Genomic DNA, 14,644 nt, shown 5'->3' on the forward strand with positions numbered 1-14,644 from the left:
ATATCTAACAAAATTCAGCACACAAATATTAAAACAGCTCCTTGTAAAAACTGACAGACCAAAATAAAATACCAAGTGCAAAGCAGCATTTAGGATCGGTCCCATGTAAATCGGGGACTACTTCCTAGCTCAATCAGTTGACCAATGAACAAGCGCAATAACGGAGTAAACCAGAACAATATTGTTTGCTTTCCGAGACTGGAACCAAACCACCTTACAATACACAGTATACTCGATAGGACTAAGTGTAAAACAAAGTTTACAAGCTCCAAGACCAGCTCATTGTAAAAGCCGACAATACAGTTTAAAATATCTAAATGCAAAGGGGCATTTTTGAATGATGACACAATGTGAGGGCAAACGGAATAATATAACAATACAAAGTGACAAGTGACAAGCAGCATTTTTGAACGGTGCCGCATAAGTCAGGGCAGTCTTTTTGGCCCGTTCAACAGAGCAGTGTGCACAGCGAAATAACGGGTTAACCAGAAACAGCCCATTTTAAAACGCACCAGACCATTTTAAAACACATGGTACAGTAAAAAGTGCCACATGTTTGACTATAGCATATAGTTTTGGTGTTTTTCAGTACAAACCATCCCATTATAAAAACAGGCAATGTCTGATTACATGGAGTATTAAAAATGTTGTTTGTGACGTGCTGTAGAAAAAAAAAGTACAATATGCAATGTCAGGTAAAAGGTGTTTCAAGTTGCAGCACTTAGATTCACACAGTTTGGCCGCTGCCATTCAGAGGAAGTTAACAACTTTGACAATCAATCAATCAAAAAAAGTCTTTATTGCGATTATTCATCTTAAAAGACAGACAGTCAAGGAATAAAATTAGCTACTACTACTATGTACCTAACACGACATAAACAAGCTTACAATTTCTCAGTAGAATTAAAAAAATATAAATACCTATAACTACATATTAAAGGCAGATCCTAACACTTGATTAAATATATCCCACGCAAGACTTTATACATATCATAAAAATCCATAAAATATAAAATACATGATTCCACATAATTCATTTGATAACCCAGGGGAAATATCTTGGCAGTTAGGGTGATGGAGCAAGTATTTGCATGTTACGCGACTTGCTTGTATTCAAGAACCTCAAATAACCTTAACTTTGTAATCAATCTGTGTTGTCTTGCTAATATTTCACATTTTACACTACACGGGGTGTCCCAGTGACACTTGCTTATGTGTTTATTAATGGTAATACGCTTGCCTCTAAAATGGTCACTGCTTAGGTGGAATTTAGTCTGCGCATGCGTCGGTCATACCCATGTGATGTGACGCACTCGCAGTTCTGGTGGGAATTTGTTGCTCATGCGCAATACAGCTAAAGATGGCCGCTTTGTTTTCTCATATGCTCCAAGCTTGCATTGCCGCTTTTGCAAAGCTGTGTGTCTTGCACTTATCCTAATGCAATAGTTATTATAAAGTAAGGGATGTAGTATAGCCAATCATGGTATACAGTGTATTCATTTTTCCTGTGTTTCTAAATTGTTTTCGCTTTTTCATGTATCGTATTCTTTGGGCATGGGAGGCGCTTGCTACTCCATCTTTGAAGCCCGTATGGTACCAGTCACGTGATGGGGAAAAGAAAGCCATGCAGCAGTGGAACCCAGCCAGCTGGCAGACACAGCCAAGATGCTCCTGGGAACCTGATCTCCAACCTAGCTGAAGAAGCTGACTTGTACCTAAAACTGTTAAAATTGTATTTCACTGCTGTGTATCCTATTGTACTCTGTAAATCTTATGCATGGGAACTAGAATGTAAGGGGTGGGTACGAAAATTGAATATTAAGCCTAGGAAAGTCTAAAATTTAGGTGGTGTGATGATCTAACCTCCTCCTTTGGCCAATCAGAAGTTGGGGATCCTTTCACTTGCAACATTGGTGGGTGGTACACTGACCCGAAAACAGTATAACTAGCCTAGGTTTAGCTAGAGAAATTGTCTGACTTGTCCGAATAGCTGACCTGTCACTGACCCAACGTACTCCATAGGTGACTGATACAGAGAGCTGCGGAGCACTCTGTTCGTATTTTCCACAGACCCAGTCAGGGTTTTGGGGAACCTTAAGTGCTGGCGAAGCACTTTGCTGGGAAATTCGAGAACCCAATTGGGGTTATTGGCAGATTCCTTGCAGAGAGGAAGTAGTGCAGGCGTTGCAACCGAAGCTGCAGGTGTTGGTCGTATCCTTTGGTGAACCCGGTCCTGATCCAAATCCTGGGGTTATTCTGTCCTGACTGTCCATGAGCTGTACCTGCTCGCCTACTGGCAACCTAAGTCCTTGAGGGTCCTTTCCTGCCTTTTCCAACTGACCCGTGGCCAGGGTTGGTCTTCATTCTGTCCTAGGTAAATATAAATTCTACGTGGGCGTTTGTCTATCTAAACTTCCTCTCTCGTCTCGAATAAAGCATAATTGCCTACGTCCTTTTCCCTGTCTCTCTATAAATAAGATTTTCATGCAAATTCGTCTATTAGCATGTTCACTTTTCTCCCTACCTTTATTTAATTACTGATTTGTTTGCATACATAGTATGTTCCATTCTTACCCTCCCTATAGAGAATAAGCACATCTGGATAAATAAGTTTTGTTTCCTCTGAACCGTTAGTGAATTTCGAAAGTCTATTTCGATTAGTATGTTCCCTTTCTTTACCCACCTTTAATACAATTGTGAAAGTCTTGCCAATCTAAATTAGCGTTTTCCTTATTTTCCTTCCCTTTAGTTCTGATTTCTAAATGATTCTTACTCTCATTCATAGCTATACAACATTTCTAATTCTAGTTATAGATAGTTTGATCTGTGTAAATTTCATTCTCATGGCATATGAAGATGATGATGATTAGATAAAGCTGTTTAAAACTTCTAGAGTCTGTGGTCATTACAAAAGTATAAACATTATTCAATGGTATATGGTATTTGTGTTGTCTACTTACTCCCACAGCTAGCTCCTTGATCCATTGTGATCATAGGTACCTGTTTCAAGGATTGGTAAGTCAGGTACATGGTAATGGAAAAGAAGTGAAACTGAATTACTGATAATAGTGTGTAGGGTACCTGATTAAAGTATAAATAAAATTAGTATTATTATGGGCCCAAAGTGTGCACTATTTGGTAATAAAAGTTAGTCGGGTGACCTGCGCGCTTTATCAAGGGCTCCCCGTTTTTCATCCGTAAAACCCATGCCCAACTCAGGAACTTTGCTACTCCGATTATAGCAATCTTATTGGTGCCAGATTTCAACAACCTCTTAGCAACCATTGCAGAGCCAGTTTCTAAGGACCGACATACGGGTTTTAGCCACAAGCTACGGAGTTTATTATACACCGGACAGACAAATAAAAGGTGGTCAATGTCTTCAATGAAATTCGGGCAAAATCGGCAATCACCAATTCCTGGTTGCCACTTACACGTAAACTTCCTAAACCGCAGTGTCCCAACTCTGAATTGGTGATAAAGCTTGCGGTCTAATGGCTTTGATATGCGGTCCCAATAGCTTTCCATGCAAGGTTCATCTTTTAGTTCTAAAAAATCTCTGGAGAGGGTTGGGCTAATAGCAGAGGAGAACTTCCTTGTTTTAACTAACTCCCAGTAAGCTTGTCGATATGATTCTTTGGAGGAAAATTCCGCCGATTCGGGGCTCTCCCAGAGTTCCCTCATCCCCATATCAATTAACAGTGACTTTATACCAATCAGCATGCGATCCAATCCTCTAACTTCGGACAAAGCCCTAGCAAAGAGGTGGAGCTCTGGGGTAATCCAGAGACGCCTCCAGAAGGCCAGTGGCCTATAACGGGCAATATCCTCAATACTGTGGCAGCCTAAGTCAGCCAACAGTGGAATTCGGGGGGAAGATTGGGCCAAGCCCACAACTGATCTCATAAATTCATTTTGGGCTGTGGACAGTTGGGACAGGTTACAGAATCCCCAGATTTCGGCACCATATAAAATAGCGGGAATAATTTTAGTTGTGTAAATTTTGACCACTGGAGCTATGGGCTTAGTATGTGATAGCCTATGTTCCTTGATCAATGCTCCCGCTAATTGGATATGCTTCAGTGCGAGGATCTTAACTTGGGGATCCCAACTCAGCTAATCACCAAAGGTGACATCCAGATAGGTAAAGAGATTAGTCTGCTCCAGCGGTTTCCCACCCATAACAACACATGCTTTTACAGGTTTAGACCCATGGAGCACCATGAACTTAGTCTTTCCTACGTTAACCACTAGCTCATGCTCACGGCAAAACTCCTCAAAACGAGACAAAGCTAACTGCAACCCCTGTCTCATCTTGGATAGTATCAGTGTGTCATCCGCGAACATGAGCAGGGGCACCTTTTGTCCAGCGAGCATAGGCGCGTCTGTTGGTTGATCAACAAAGTACTGCACCACCCCGTTGATGAATAGAGAAAACAGGGTTGGTGCCAGCACACACCCTTGCCGGACGCCCTTTCCTACCTCACATTTTTCTGTAACCTCGCCCGGTTTCCCCCAACGAACCTGAGCATACGTTGATTCATGGAGTCTAATCACAAGGGAGACTAACTCTTTGGGCATCCCCAATCGCAAAAGGACCTCCCATAATTGTATTCTTGGCACTAGGTCAAAGGCAGATTTTAAATCCACAAAGGCAGCAAAGAGCATTCCCCTACCCAATAAGACCTCCCTCCAATATAATAGGACAAATCTAAAGGCCTGATCCAATGTCCCCATGTGACACCGAAACCCTGCCTGCAATGGAGTTAGAATATCATTTTCAAGCATCCAGCCCTGGATCCTACCCAATATTACACATGCGGTTATCTTTTGGATTCCGTCAATTAAGCTGATGGGCCTATAACTGGCCGGAGCGGAATGGTCACCCTTCTTATAAATATGGATGTTTCCGCTCCGAACCATGAAACAGGAATCGGGGATCCACCAGCTATTGAATTGATTACATTCGTAATATATGGTACCCATAAATCTAGATCCTGTTTAAATAAGTCGGCTGGAATGCAGTCTGGCCCAGGTGCCTTGCCGCTTGGGATAGACTTGAGTACTGTCTCTACCTCTTTTGTATTGAACAGTAGGGGAACGTCAATCTGGATTTGGGGGTGTAAAACCTATTGTCTCTGGGGCCAGTAAAAATTGTGTTTTGAAGAAGGCACAACCCAATGCTGCGGTTCGACATTATTAGTCGGGATTATTGACCGCTGTCCAATTTCCCAAATTTCCCAGAATTTAGTCATATTCCTGCCTCTACATGCTGTCAACAGACAACGCCAGCATTCCTCATCCCATTCTTTCTTTGCATGTCTGATAGCCGTTTTATAAGTTGCTCTACACTGCTTGATAACACCATGGATCCTTGATTTTATAGCTACCACCAGTGCTTTGTGGGCTAGCCTACACGTGTTATTATACCACGAATTGGGTTTAATCTTACTAATCTTTTTAGCAAGTCGAGCATTTATAAAAAACCTTTTTAGACCGCAAAAAAGATCACCATGAATCCCCCTAGTTTAGCATTTAGAACCTCCTGGGAGCCACATTCGGAAAGTTCCTCTAGAGAGCCTGACACTAAAGCCCTGATTTCTTCCACATTTCCTTCGTCCATCACTACCTTGGTCCACCGTACCCTTCTTAAATCGTTAGCGATAGTTACTCTATTGGGGCTGATGACACCTTCCGTCAGTACGGGACCACAAAAACTCCTGTCATGAAGTTTAAAGACCAAGGGATTATGATCGCTTTCTGGGCGCCATTGTACTTCCATATCTAAGACTAATATCCATTTCTCCACATTCACAAGGATGTAGTCGATGCGGCTTTTAGATCTGCCATTATCAAAAGTCGCCATTATGGCCTGGGAGCCCCTCCCGCCAAGTTGACCGCTGGCATAGACGTTATAAATGATTAGATCAAGTCCACTCACTGAACTGACCCTTATTGCCAATATATCTGGGCTATCAATACTGACCTCCTTCACACTTATCCCCACAGATTGTCTCACCCAACAGGTCAATCCACCCACTGCTTTACCCCTATGTCCCCTTATTGCTGGTTTAAAGATATTCAGGAAGCCAACATGAAAGACCCCATCAGTGGCCCATGTTTCCTGAAATGCCCAAATATCAGATTCTTCTATAAAGGTAATCCAGTCGGCAGACGAAACCTTAGATTCCAGCCCTGCTATATTTCAAGATGAAATACTCATGGAAGATCTTAACATTACCGGGGCAGCGCACCTGGTGGGTGCCTCAACAATTCTTATGCTAGGGGTCGGGTCAGAGAGATCTGACGACATAGCGGGCCCTGTAGGAACATACATCTCCATTTCTGTTTCCACGGGGCACCTCACTATCTGGGGATCTATGACAGCCCTCATCTCAACCCCGCTAGGTGATCCCGGTTGTACGTCCACTCCCAGTCAGTAAATATCTTCGAGTGAGGAAAAAACTTCATAACGATTATTGATCTGTATGGGGTTGGAGTTCCAGATGTCAAAGTCCTGAGGTACTCGAATATCCATGTTTCTCCGTCTCATGTGGTATTTGTAGAAGAAGCCAAGGGGGAGCAATCTAATCGCGTCTGCAGTAAAAGGAGTGTCCTGCTAGCTCGAAAATGTGGCAGACCCAAGCAGGTGACCTGAAGCTTACAACCACACAGTCACCTGGCATGGATTTAGTCGAGTGTCCGACCCATTTTATGCGTCTAATCATTTCAAATTCGTTAAAAAGGGACTCCCCAATACCAGTTCTCTTGCTCAAGTAATGCAATGCCTTATTTCTAAGGGTTGAACAGTGCTCATTTGACCCCGAGGTGAGGGGGGGATATTTGCTAGGATAACTGTGTTTGAGGTCGCTTCTGGTGGGAGGTGGAGAAAACTACTCTTATCTTGTCCACCTTCCTTACTAAATTCCATCTGCCTCCGATTACCCAAAACCCCAGCAGACTGCTGCTGGGGGTCAGACTTGGCATTACTAACGCCGATGTTGGTTGCACCTTTGGGCTTCTCTTCTGCTTGCATCTTTTCCACTATTATCTGAACATTTACCAATGTGCCCTCTTGTTCCTTATGAATTGGGGCGACCCCTCCTCTAATTGGGGCGACCCCTCCTGTTACCCTGGTATTTGCCTGTACAGGAATCTCTTGAATGGAGCTTGACAGTGCATCTTCTATCTTTTTAAGCCTAGTGTCAATAGAGTTTAATTTTTCCATTAACGGGTTGATAAGGACAGCTAGTTGTTCCTTTAAAAGGGCACAAAGATCGGATTGGTTTGACAGAGAATCGGCATAGGGAGTGGAAATAATATCTACAGTGGTACTGCTTGGCTTGCCGAATACAAAAGCCCCACTTTATTTATTAACTTCTAACTGTGGTTGTTGTTTATTTGGACCACGCCCATTCCTTTTTTTATTTGGAGGTTCCATGCCAGTACGAGCGAGGGCCTTCTTCCCTCTAGTAGTTACCATAACCGGGCTCCCAACACTGCTTTGTGACTGTGAGGAAACCAAGTTAGGACTACTAGGTGGCAAACATAATGGCCTTAAAGGAGGCCCGTCGTTTGTGGGAGCAGTATCAGAGTTGGGCTGAATAACTGGCAGCTGTGCACAAGGCAGCCCCCCCCCCTTAGAAGAATTGGTTCAAGTGACAATTTACGCTCAGTTGCCTCAATTTCGTGAATTAAAACAGATTCAGCTCTTATTAAAAAGGCATCAAGAGTCCCCACCACCCTATCTCCAACATTCCTTTTACTTATAATAAACAAAGAATATTTAGCCCCCAGCGGTCAATGCTGCAGTCCCATATCAAATTGTCGCTTACTGTCTATAGGTGTGTCAATGGTGTGGCCCTGCCCGGCCTCTTCTGTCCCCGGACGGCCACAGACAGCCCGCCCTTTGCCCGGGCTTAGCCCGGCGTCGCCAGCGCGCGTCCCTCGAAGTGGGAACTCCAGCTTCCTTTAAAGCGCTACCTGGCGCGAAATCAGTGTGGGGGCGGCGTCCTGCCGCAATGGGCCAAGGGAGATGTAGTCTCCCCACTCAGCTGCCGTGCACAGGGTAGTTTAGGCAGCGGCGGCGGGGGAGACCAGCAGGCAAGCGTAGCGCGTCCTCGCACCCCTTGAAGCCCCAGTGCGCCTCAGTGTCCCTCAGAAAATCTGTTTGTGCTGGCAAGAGGATTAAAGCCCAGATAGGTTCGTGAAAGTAAATCGGAGCACAACTTTGACTTTTAACATGCTGTTGGTATGATTCAGACTTGCTATTTTGCCCACTGGCAGGTGCAATCTCCTAGGCGAATAAAATCACAGCGGAGGACCATTTTTCTTTGCTGCAACAGGGAAGGGCTGATTCATGAAATATGAATTAAGGCTTCCTTTTCCTATCCGCAAAATCGGGATATACGCCGTAAGGTTCTGTGTGGCGCCATGCTAGGAGATGAGCTCGCATATTCCACTCACTCAGTCTTAGTGCCACTACCCTGGCCTTTATCCACAAAGGGTATGTGCAGGTAATATAGTTCAGTTGTTTGCTGAAGGTGTAGGAGTTAACTAATGACCATGCATGGGAGCACTTGCTCAGTGTAGAAATATCCTTGAGTTTTGACTCTTTTTTTGCTCTGGCGGCAGTGAGTTTTTTAAAAACTTGGTGAGGGAGATGCTTTCCCCATGCCGCTGTAAGTGCAAAGTCAATTAATTTATCATCTAGGTATTGCCTGTAGGACGAGGGTGAGCCAGCGCCCTCTAGTTCGCACCAGAATAGGCTGTGCATAAAAACATGCAGTGCAGGTATAAGCCTGACAGAAGTTTAAGAAGCAGCAGCCTCTGGCCCAATACTGTTTAGTGATGGTAAACTCAAGTCTCACTTGCTATGGTGATGCTCTCTTTGACAAGCGAAGGGCAGCTTATAGATTTGAGCAACAAGTTTAACCATCATGGTGGCTTCCCTGCCCAAGGTGATTTCGCTTCTATAGGTCAATGCTGTGATGACCTTTGCTTTCAACATCTGGAGAAGATGGTTTAGACTCAGTCCTAACAATTCCTGAGTGACAAATGAGAGCAAGCATTAAGCTCAGCCTTTGTTTCTCATGGAGTAGAGATGGGATATGAATGATACTTGGGTGTCCAGGAGAATGCCCAGGTATTTGTACTCACTGCCGTGATGTAACCAGGTACCATTAAGATGCCACCTGCAGTGATGTTTTGTTATTGGTCCGAATGTAACAGACTTGGTTTTTGTTTGGTTTATTTCGAGCCCGTTCCTTACTGTGTAGGCAGGTCAGATGGATAGATGATGCTGAAGGTTGTCTGCCTACAGCAGGTGAGTCATGCATTGACCTCCCAATTTGGATTGGTGGCAATTTGCTTCATCAAGCGCTTATTGGATCATTCCCAAGTGTCATGGGGAAAATTGCAAAGCACCCTTTGTACCTATCCACAGCAAACAGTGATCTGATGAGAATGACTTGCACATTTCTCAAATACAACAAAAAACACATTAAACAGGGCAAAAAACTCCTAAAACAGTACGTTTTCCTTGCAATACTAGGGTATAGAATAAGACTTAGAAATGTTTAGGTACAGAAGACCAATAGCCGCTTTCGCAGACATTTAAATTATACTCAACATAAGCTGACCAGCCATTTACACAAGTCAAACTATAGACATGACTTTGTTACCTTTTAACTGTGGTCAGAATTTGAATTTGTGCACGGACGTGATGCCGACATGCAATTCTTTAAAACTAACAAGTTGTTCCTTAATCACTAAACAGATGTACTATTTTGAATAATGATGTACAGTAATATTGAAGTAATCTTCTGGCCGTTCTCATGTGATGAATTTACCTTCCCGGAGTAGGCACCATTTCGGGCACCTAAATTATTATTTCATTCCAAACTGCTTTGGGGACAGAAGAAAATACACGCGGCAAGTACAGTCACTAATTTAGCTAAGAAATAGAAATTATTTATATGCTCCTCCTCACATCTGTAAGTAGCAAAGAGGTTGAGCGTTTGTAGAATCGAACTTTTGATCCAATTTCAATTTAGAGTTAACCACTATTCACCTCAGGGCTGTTTCAAGATATCAAGGTTAGTGGTAATATCTACGCACTGACGCAGGTGAAATACTAGGCTCTCACCTACATATCTACTGTGGTCATGCAGCAAAGAAGCCTTTTTAATTGGTGATGTTAGAGGTGAATCAGTTGTTTCAAAACCACACTTTTGCAACTTGATGAAGTGATTGTGTACTCAGACAATATATAGAATTGCGCAAGTGCAACTCCCACAGCCCTGCCTTAAAAGGGACGACCCAGCTTGAACTGGCAGTCCACATCACCTCTGAACTAAAGCACAGGCAACACCAAACTCCTCTTCAGTCTGTTTTAAGACACATAATTGAGGAGCGGAACTAGACAAGGATGCCCCCTGTCTCCAGTATTGTTTGCTCTGGCCATGGAACCATTAGCCTGTTTACATCGATTGCATGGGGATACAAGACTGCAGACCTTTCTCAGATAGTCTCCATGTATGTCAATGATACATTGATTTATTTGAAGGCAGATCCAATGCTCTTTGCAGCGGTTATGTCATTTCTGGATGTTTTCGGGCTGGTATTCAGACTCCCGATCAACTGGGGAAAGTCCTGCCTTTTTTCTCACTGTCGCAGACACCTGCACCTATGCATGATCTGGATGTACGCTCATCCCTACCGTGGGCTTATGATACCTTACTTAGTGGCCCATGTCTACCATCTGGAGAAAGACATGGTGGATGGTAACCTCGGTAAGGCACTCACGTCCATCCGTCAAACGTTAACCTCTCATCACGTGGTACAAAATATTTTGGTAAAGGTAGCTGCATTGTGCGGGAGGAAGTACATTAATTACAGCCGAGGAAGAGTCCCTTATGCAATCAGTTTACCCCTATGGGAACCACCACTCTGCAGGTCTCTATGGGCTCTCTACTCAGTGGACGACAGCAGATTATACGAAATGGGGAGATTTGGTAGAAGAGGGTAAACTATGCACGTTTGAGTATCTGATGGAGGATGGCGGGCCTAAACCCAGGGCAGTTTTAGTATATTCGGCTCTCTATGATTTGGTTGGTAAAATGTGGGACACAGATTTAACATCGGTAGCTGGCCCACCGGAACTGAGGCTGATCGTCACAAGCTTGCAACGAGTGATCTCATTTTTTTATGATGCACTGAGTCCAGATAATTTAAATCCATGCTCCCATGTCCTCAGAGACTGGTGGGCAGACAAACTAGCCATAGAGTTAATGGACTCTGTCTGGCAGAGATGTTTTAGTTACCATAAAATGATCTTGCAGAATGTTTGATGCCACTTCACGCAATTCAATTATCTGCACTACACATACCGTTCCCCAGACAGAATAGGCAAGATGTATACTGGTGCCAGCACACAATGTCCCAGACGCCGCCATGATACAGTGGACTTCCTTCATATGGTCTGGATATGCCTAGTGATCTTAGATTACTGCCATTCAGTGACCTCTTGTATCTCCACTATTACAAATTATGTCCTACCTTGTGACCCCACTTGTCTCCTTAATGCAGTGGTAATAACCCAAAAAACAAAACAAGTGATGTGATTTCAGGGATTAGTACTGGTCCTAGCAAAACGGCGTATAGTCATGTTTGAAAGGCGACATACACCCCCTTAATTTCAGCATGGCAGGTGGATGTGGTTCGCTTGGCTTCGGTAGAGCTCTCCATTACGATTGATGCACATCTTAGGGATGGGAGATGTAATATCATGGAGCAATGGTGAGATTACATTGACTAACTGAATGATCTCTTATCCCCCAGTGATTGAAATGTTGTGGTTTGAGTGGGTGTCCCATAGAGATGACTGAACTTCTAGAAAACGTCACATTGCATGACTGTTGGTGTGGGGCGGTGAGAAAGGGTAGCATGGGGGATGGAAATATTGTGCTTCGTTGTTTTGCATGATTTTATTTCCCTTTTAGTTCCTCGTTGTTCTCTTAAACATATGTGACATTGTCTTTTATATGATGTTGTATATGCACTCATTAGCATGTTAGGATGCTCGTGAATCCCTTTTAGCACTACTGTGATGCAAATTTCATTGGATATCATTTAGTAACTGCTGTCAAGTTATTTCGGTGTCTGCAAGTTTTTGTTTTGAATAATCTCAATAAAAAGATTTACAAAAAAAAATAAAAGGCACTTCAGTGGGGAATGGTTTAAGTTTCTTTGGGAGAAAGAGTTTTGAGAACAATGCCTATGCATACCAATGCCTCCTAAAGCGACTCACTGTGAACAGCAAACAGTGATAGATGGCCCGCCTTACTTGACCTCAACCAGTGATAACTCTGGGCCACATAACAGTCCATCCTTTTTTGTTCGCTGCTCCTTTCCAGATATGGACACACTATGCACGTATATCATGGTTATGCTAGGACATTTAACAGGGATAATTGGACCTCATCACAGAAGTGCTAATCAAGTTCCTATGACAAAGGAAGCTGGGAAACCATGACTGGGCCTAAGGCCACTCCATGACCTGCAGAGAACAAAAAATTATGGATAGTATGATTGGTATGAATTAATTTTTGCTTACTTTGTCATTCCAGAGAATGGCTAAATGTGTGCAAATCAGTTGTGGGCTCACTTCAAAATGGGCACGCTAGCTCAAACTGCTGCTAGGCCACACACCCACTAAATTGAAATAAAAGCAACCACAGACCTGTTTCTGCTATTTTGGGCCTCATTACAGAGGATAAACATCCGGACGGATTGCGGACTATAAATCCCACCTCAAAGGTTACCTATGAGATTCAAGGTCTCTCAAACAGAACTACAAAAGGTGGAGTGTTTAAATTATAATGCAGTGGAAACCTTTACATCAGTTCTTTCTTCAATATGCTACAGACATTTGGAATTAGGTCATCTCAGTTTACCTTTTTAAATTTTCTCTTACATGTTTTTTTCTCAATGGCTCTGTGAACCAGAGATAAATTAGGACTGGCACTTGATACCCTTGCCTTTAGGAACCGACTTAAGACTTCAAAGTACACTTCTCATCCAATACTTAACAGAACAATCCACTTCCCTCAACTTTCTCCTCCTTCTCTCAATAGAGGCATAAACCTCCCCTTCTATGTCCTTCTCATTGATAGCATACACTCCCTTCCCATATTCGCCTCCTTTCCTTCTGTTTATGTTTGTTGTAGTCAGCCTGAAAACTCTATTATACTGTTTTAGTTAATGTATCAGACATACAGCAAAGAAGAAGAGGATTCTTCAATGGAGGTAGAAATACTTCAGACGGTTCACATGCTACAAAAATGGTGTGTGTCTGAAAATGGTGCATTTGCACCTAAAGTGTGTGAGACTGAACAGGAAAAAGCAGATCAGGAAAGCTTACAGCCTACTTTGCCAACCTATTTTTCAGATATTTGAGATTGCAACCAACAGGCTGACGATTGCGGTCCTCCCGACATCTTGTGCTGCGGTCTGTCAGCCACATTATGATGAGCAGTGGTCAGAGGCAGTGTTCAGTGGGAACGACCGACGATTTCGATAAAGGGCATGTTTCTGACCGCCGTGACGGCGATCGCATCTTAATACGGCGGGTGGAACCTCCAACTCCTTATGACCAGTATCATAATATGGACCTTTGTGGAGGATAACATGCTCAACTTTTGGCAAGTAAAAACAAATAGGAGGGTGGTATAGTTAAATGAGAAATCCACTGCTTTAGACAGGAATAGAAAGGAAATTGACAACCAATAGACATAGGTTTGACAGAAAGTGCACATTTAAGCAAAAAAATCTATGAAACAAAGGAAAATAAAAGCCTGTCAAACTGGATTAAGTGCCTGGAAAAGTTAACCAAATGGAACCAGAGTAAAGTTTCAAGGCTAACAATATAAGCAGAAGGAGGGATTTAGTTCTACTCCATGAATCTCCAAGCCCAATACAGACAACAATCCTCTAATTTGTCAAGGTCAATACTTCAGAGTTAAATTGATGGCATAAAAGAGAAAGCATGGAACGACCTTTATTATCACCTCCAGTTCTGGCAACTCTGCTGCCTTCTGGAAGGTGGTTAATGGGAGCTTTTACTATGGATTTTGCACACATTCCTGTATTTAGTCAGATGAAATTTTACAAAAATACAATTATTGTTGTTGCGTTATATTTTTACCTCCTTGTTTAGATCTGAATATGATCAAACAATCCACAATATAGCCTTGTTGAAGTTTCATCAGTCTTAATAAAAAGTCTCTATTATAGGACACCAGTACTTCATCCGGTGCTGTTAGTTTTTTAAGTATACAAAAAAAGTGAGGGCTAAAATGTTGTTCCCAAGTCCGTTATTTGTTTGCACACCCTGCCACCTCATTTTGGACCCAGTCATATGCAAATCAGTCCTGACCCTGCTCAAGCATAAACAGTTCAGTCCAAATAGCCTCCTTGAAGTGAAACAAGCAACCTAAGTCTGGTTTCGCCCTGCTTGGTATTCTTTACTTGGGTGTAGCTTGGTCCAGTGGCACAACGAGCACAAGACCCATGTCTGGGCATACCTGTAGCACTTACAGCGTTGAACTGAAGTATACAAAAAAATGATGAGTGGAATACTTGA

The 14,644-nt window shown here is 43.0% G+C and overlaps 1 protein-coding gene across 1 annotated transcript in view; it reads right to left on the bottom strand.

Annotated features, from left to right (window-relative positions):
* The window catches only part of SCYL2 (SCY1 like pseudokinase 2), a 392,954-nt gene that overhangs the window by 175,354 nt on the left and 202,956 nt on the right, over nucleotides 1-14,644 (bottom strand). The gene's annotated exons all lie outside the window — the stretch shown is intronic.

Source organism: Lissotriton vulgaris, chromosome 1_1 (genome assembly GCF_964263255.1).
Source record: "Lissotriton vulgaris chromosome 1_1, aLisVul1.2, whole genome shotgun sequence".
Taxonomy (NCBI): Eukaryota; Metazoa; Chordata; class Amphibia; order Caudata; family Salamandridae; genus Lissotriton; species Lissotriton vulgaris.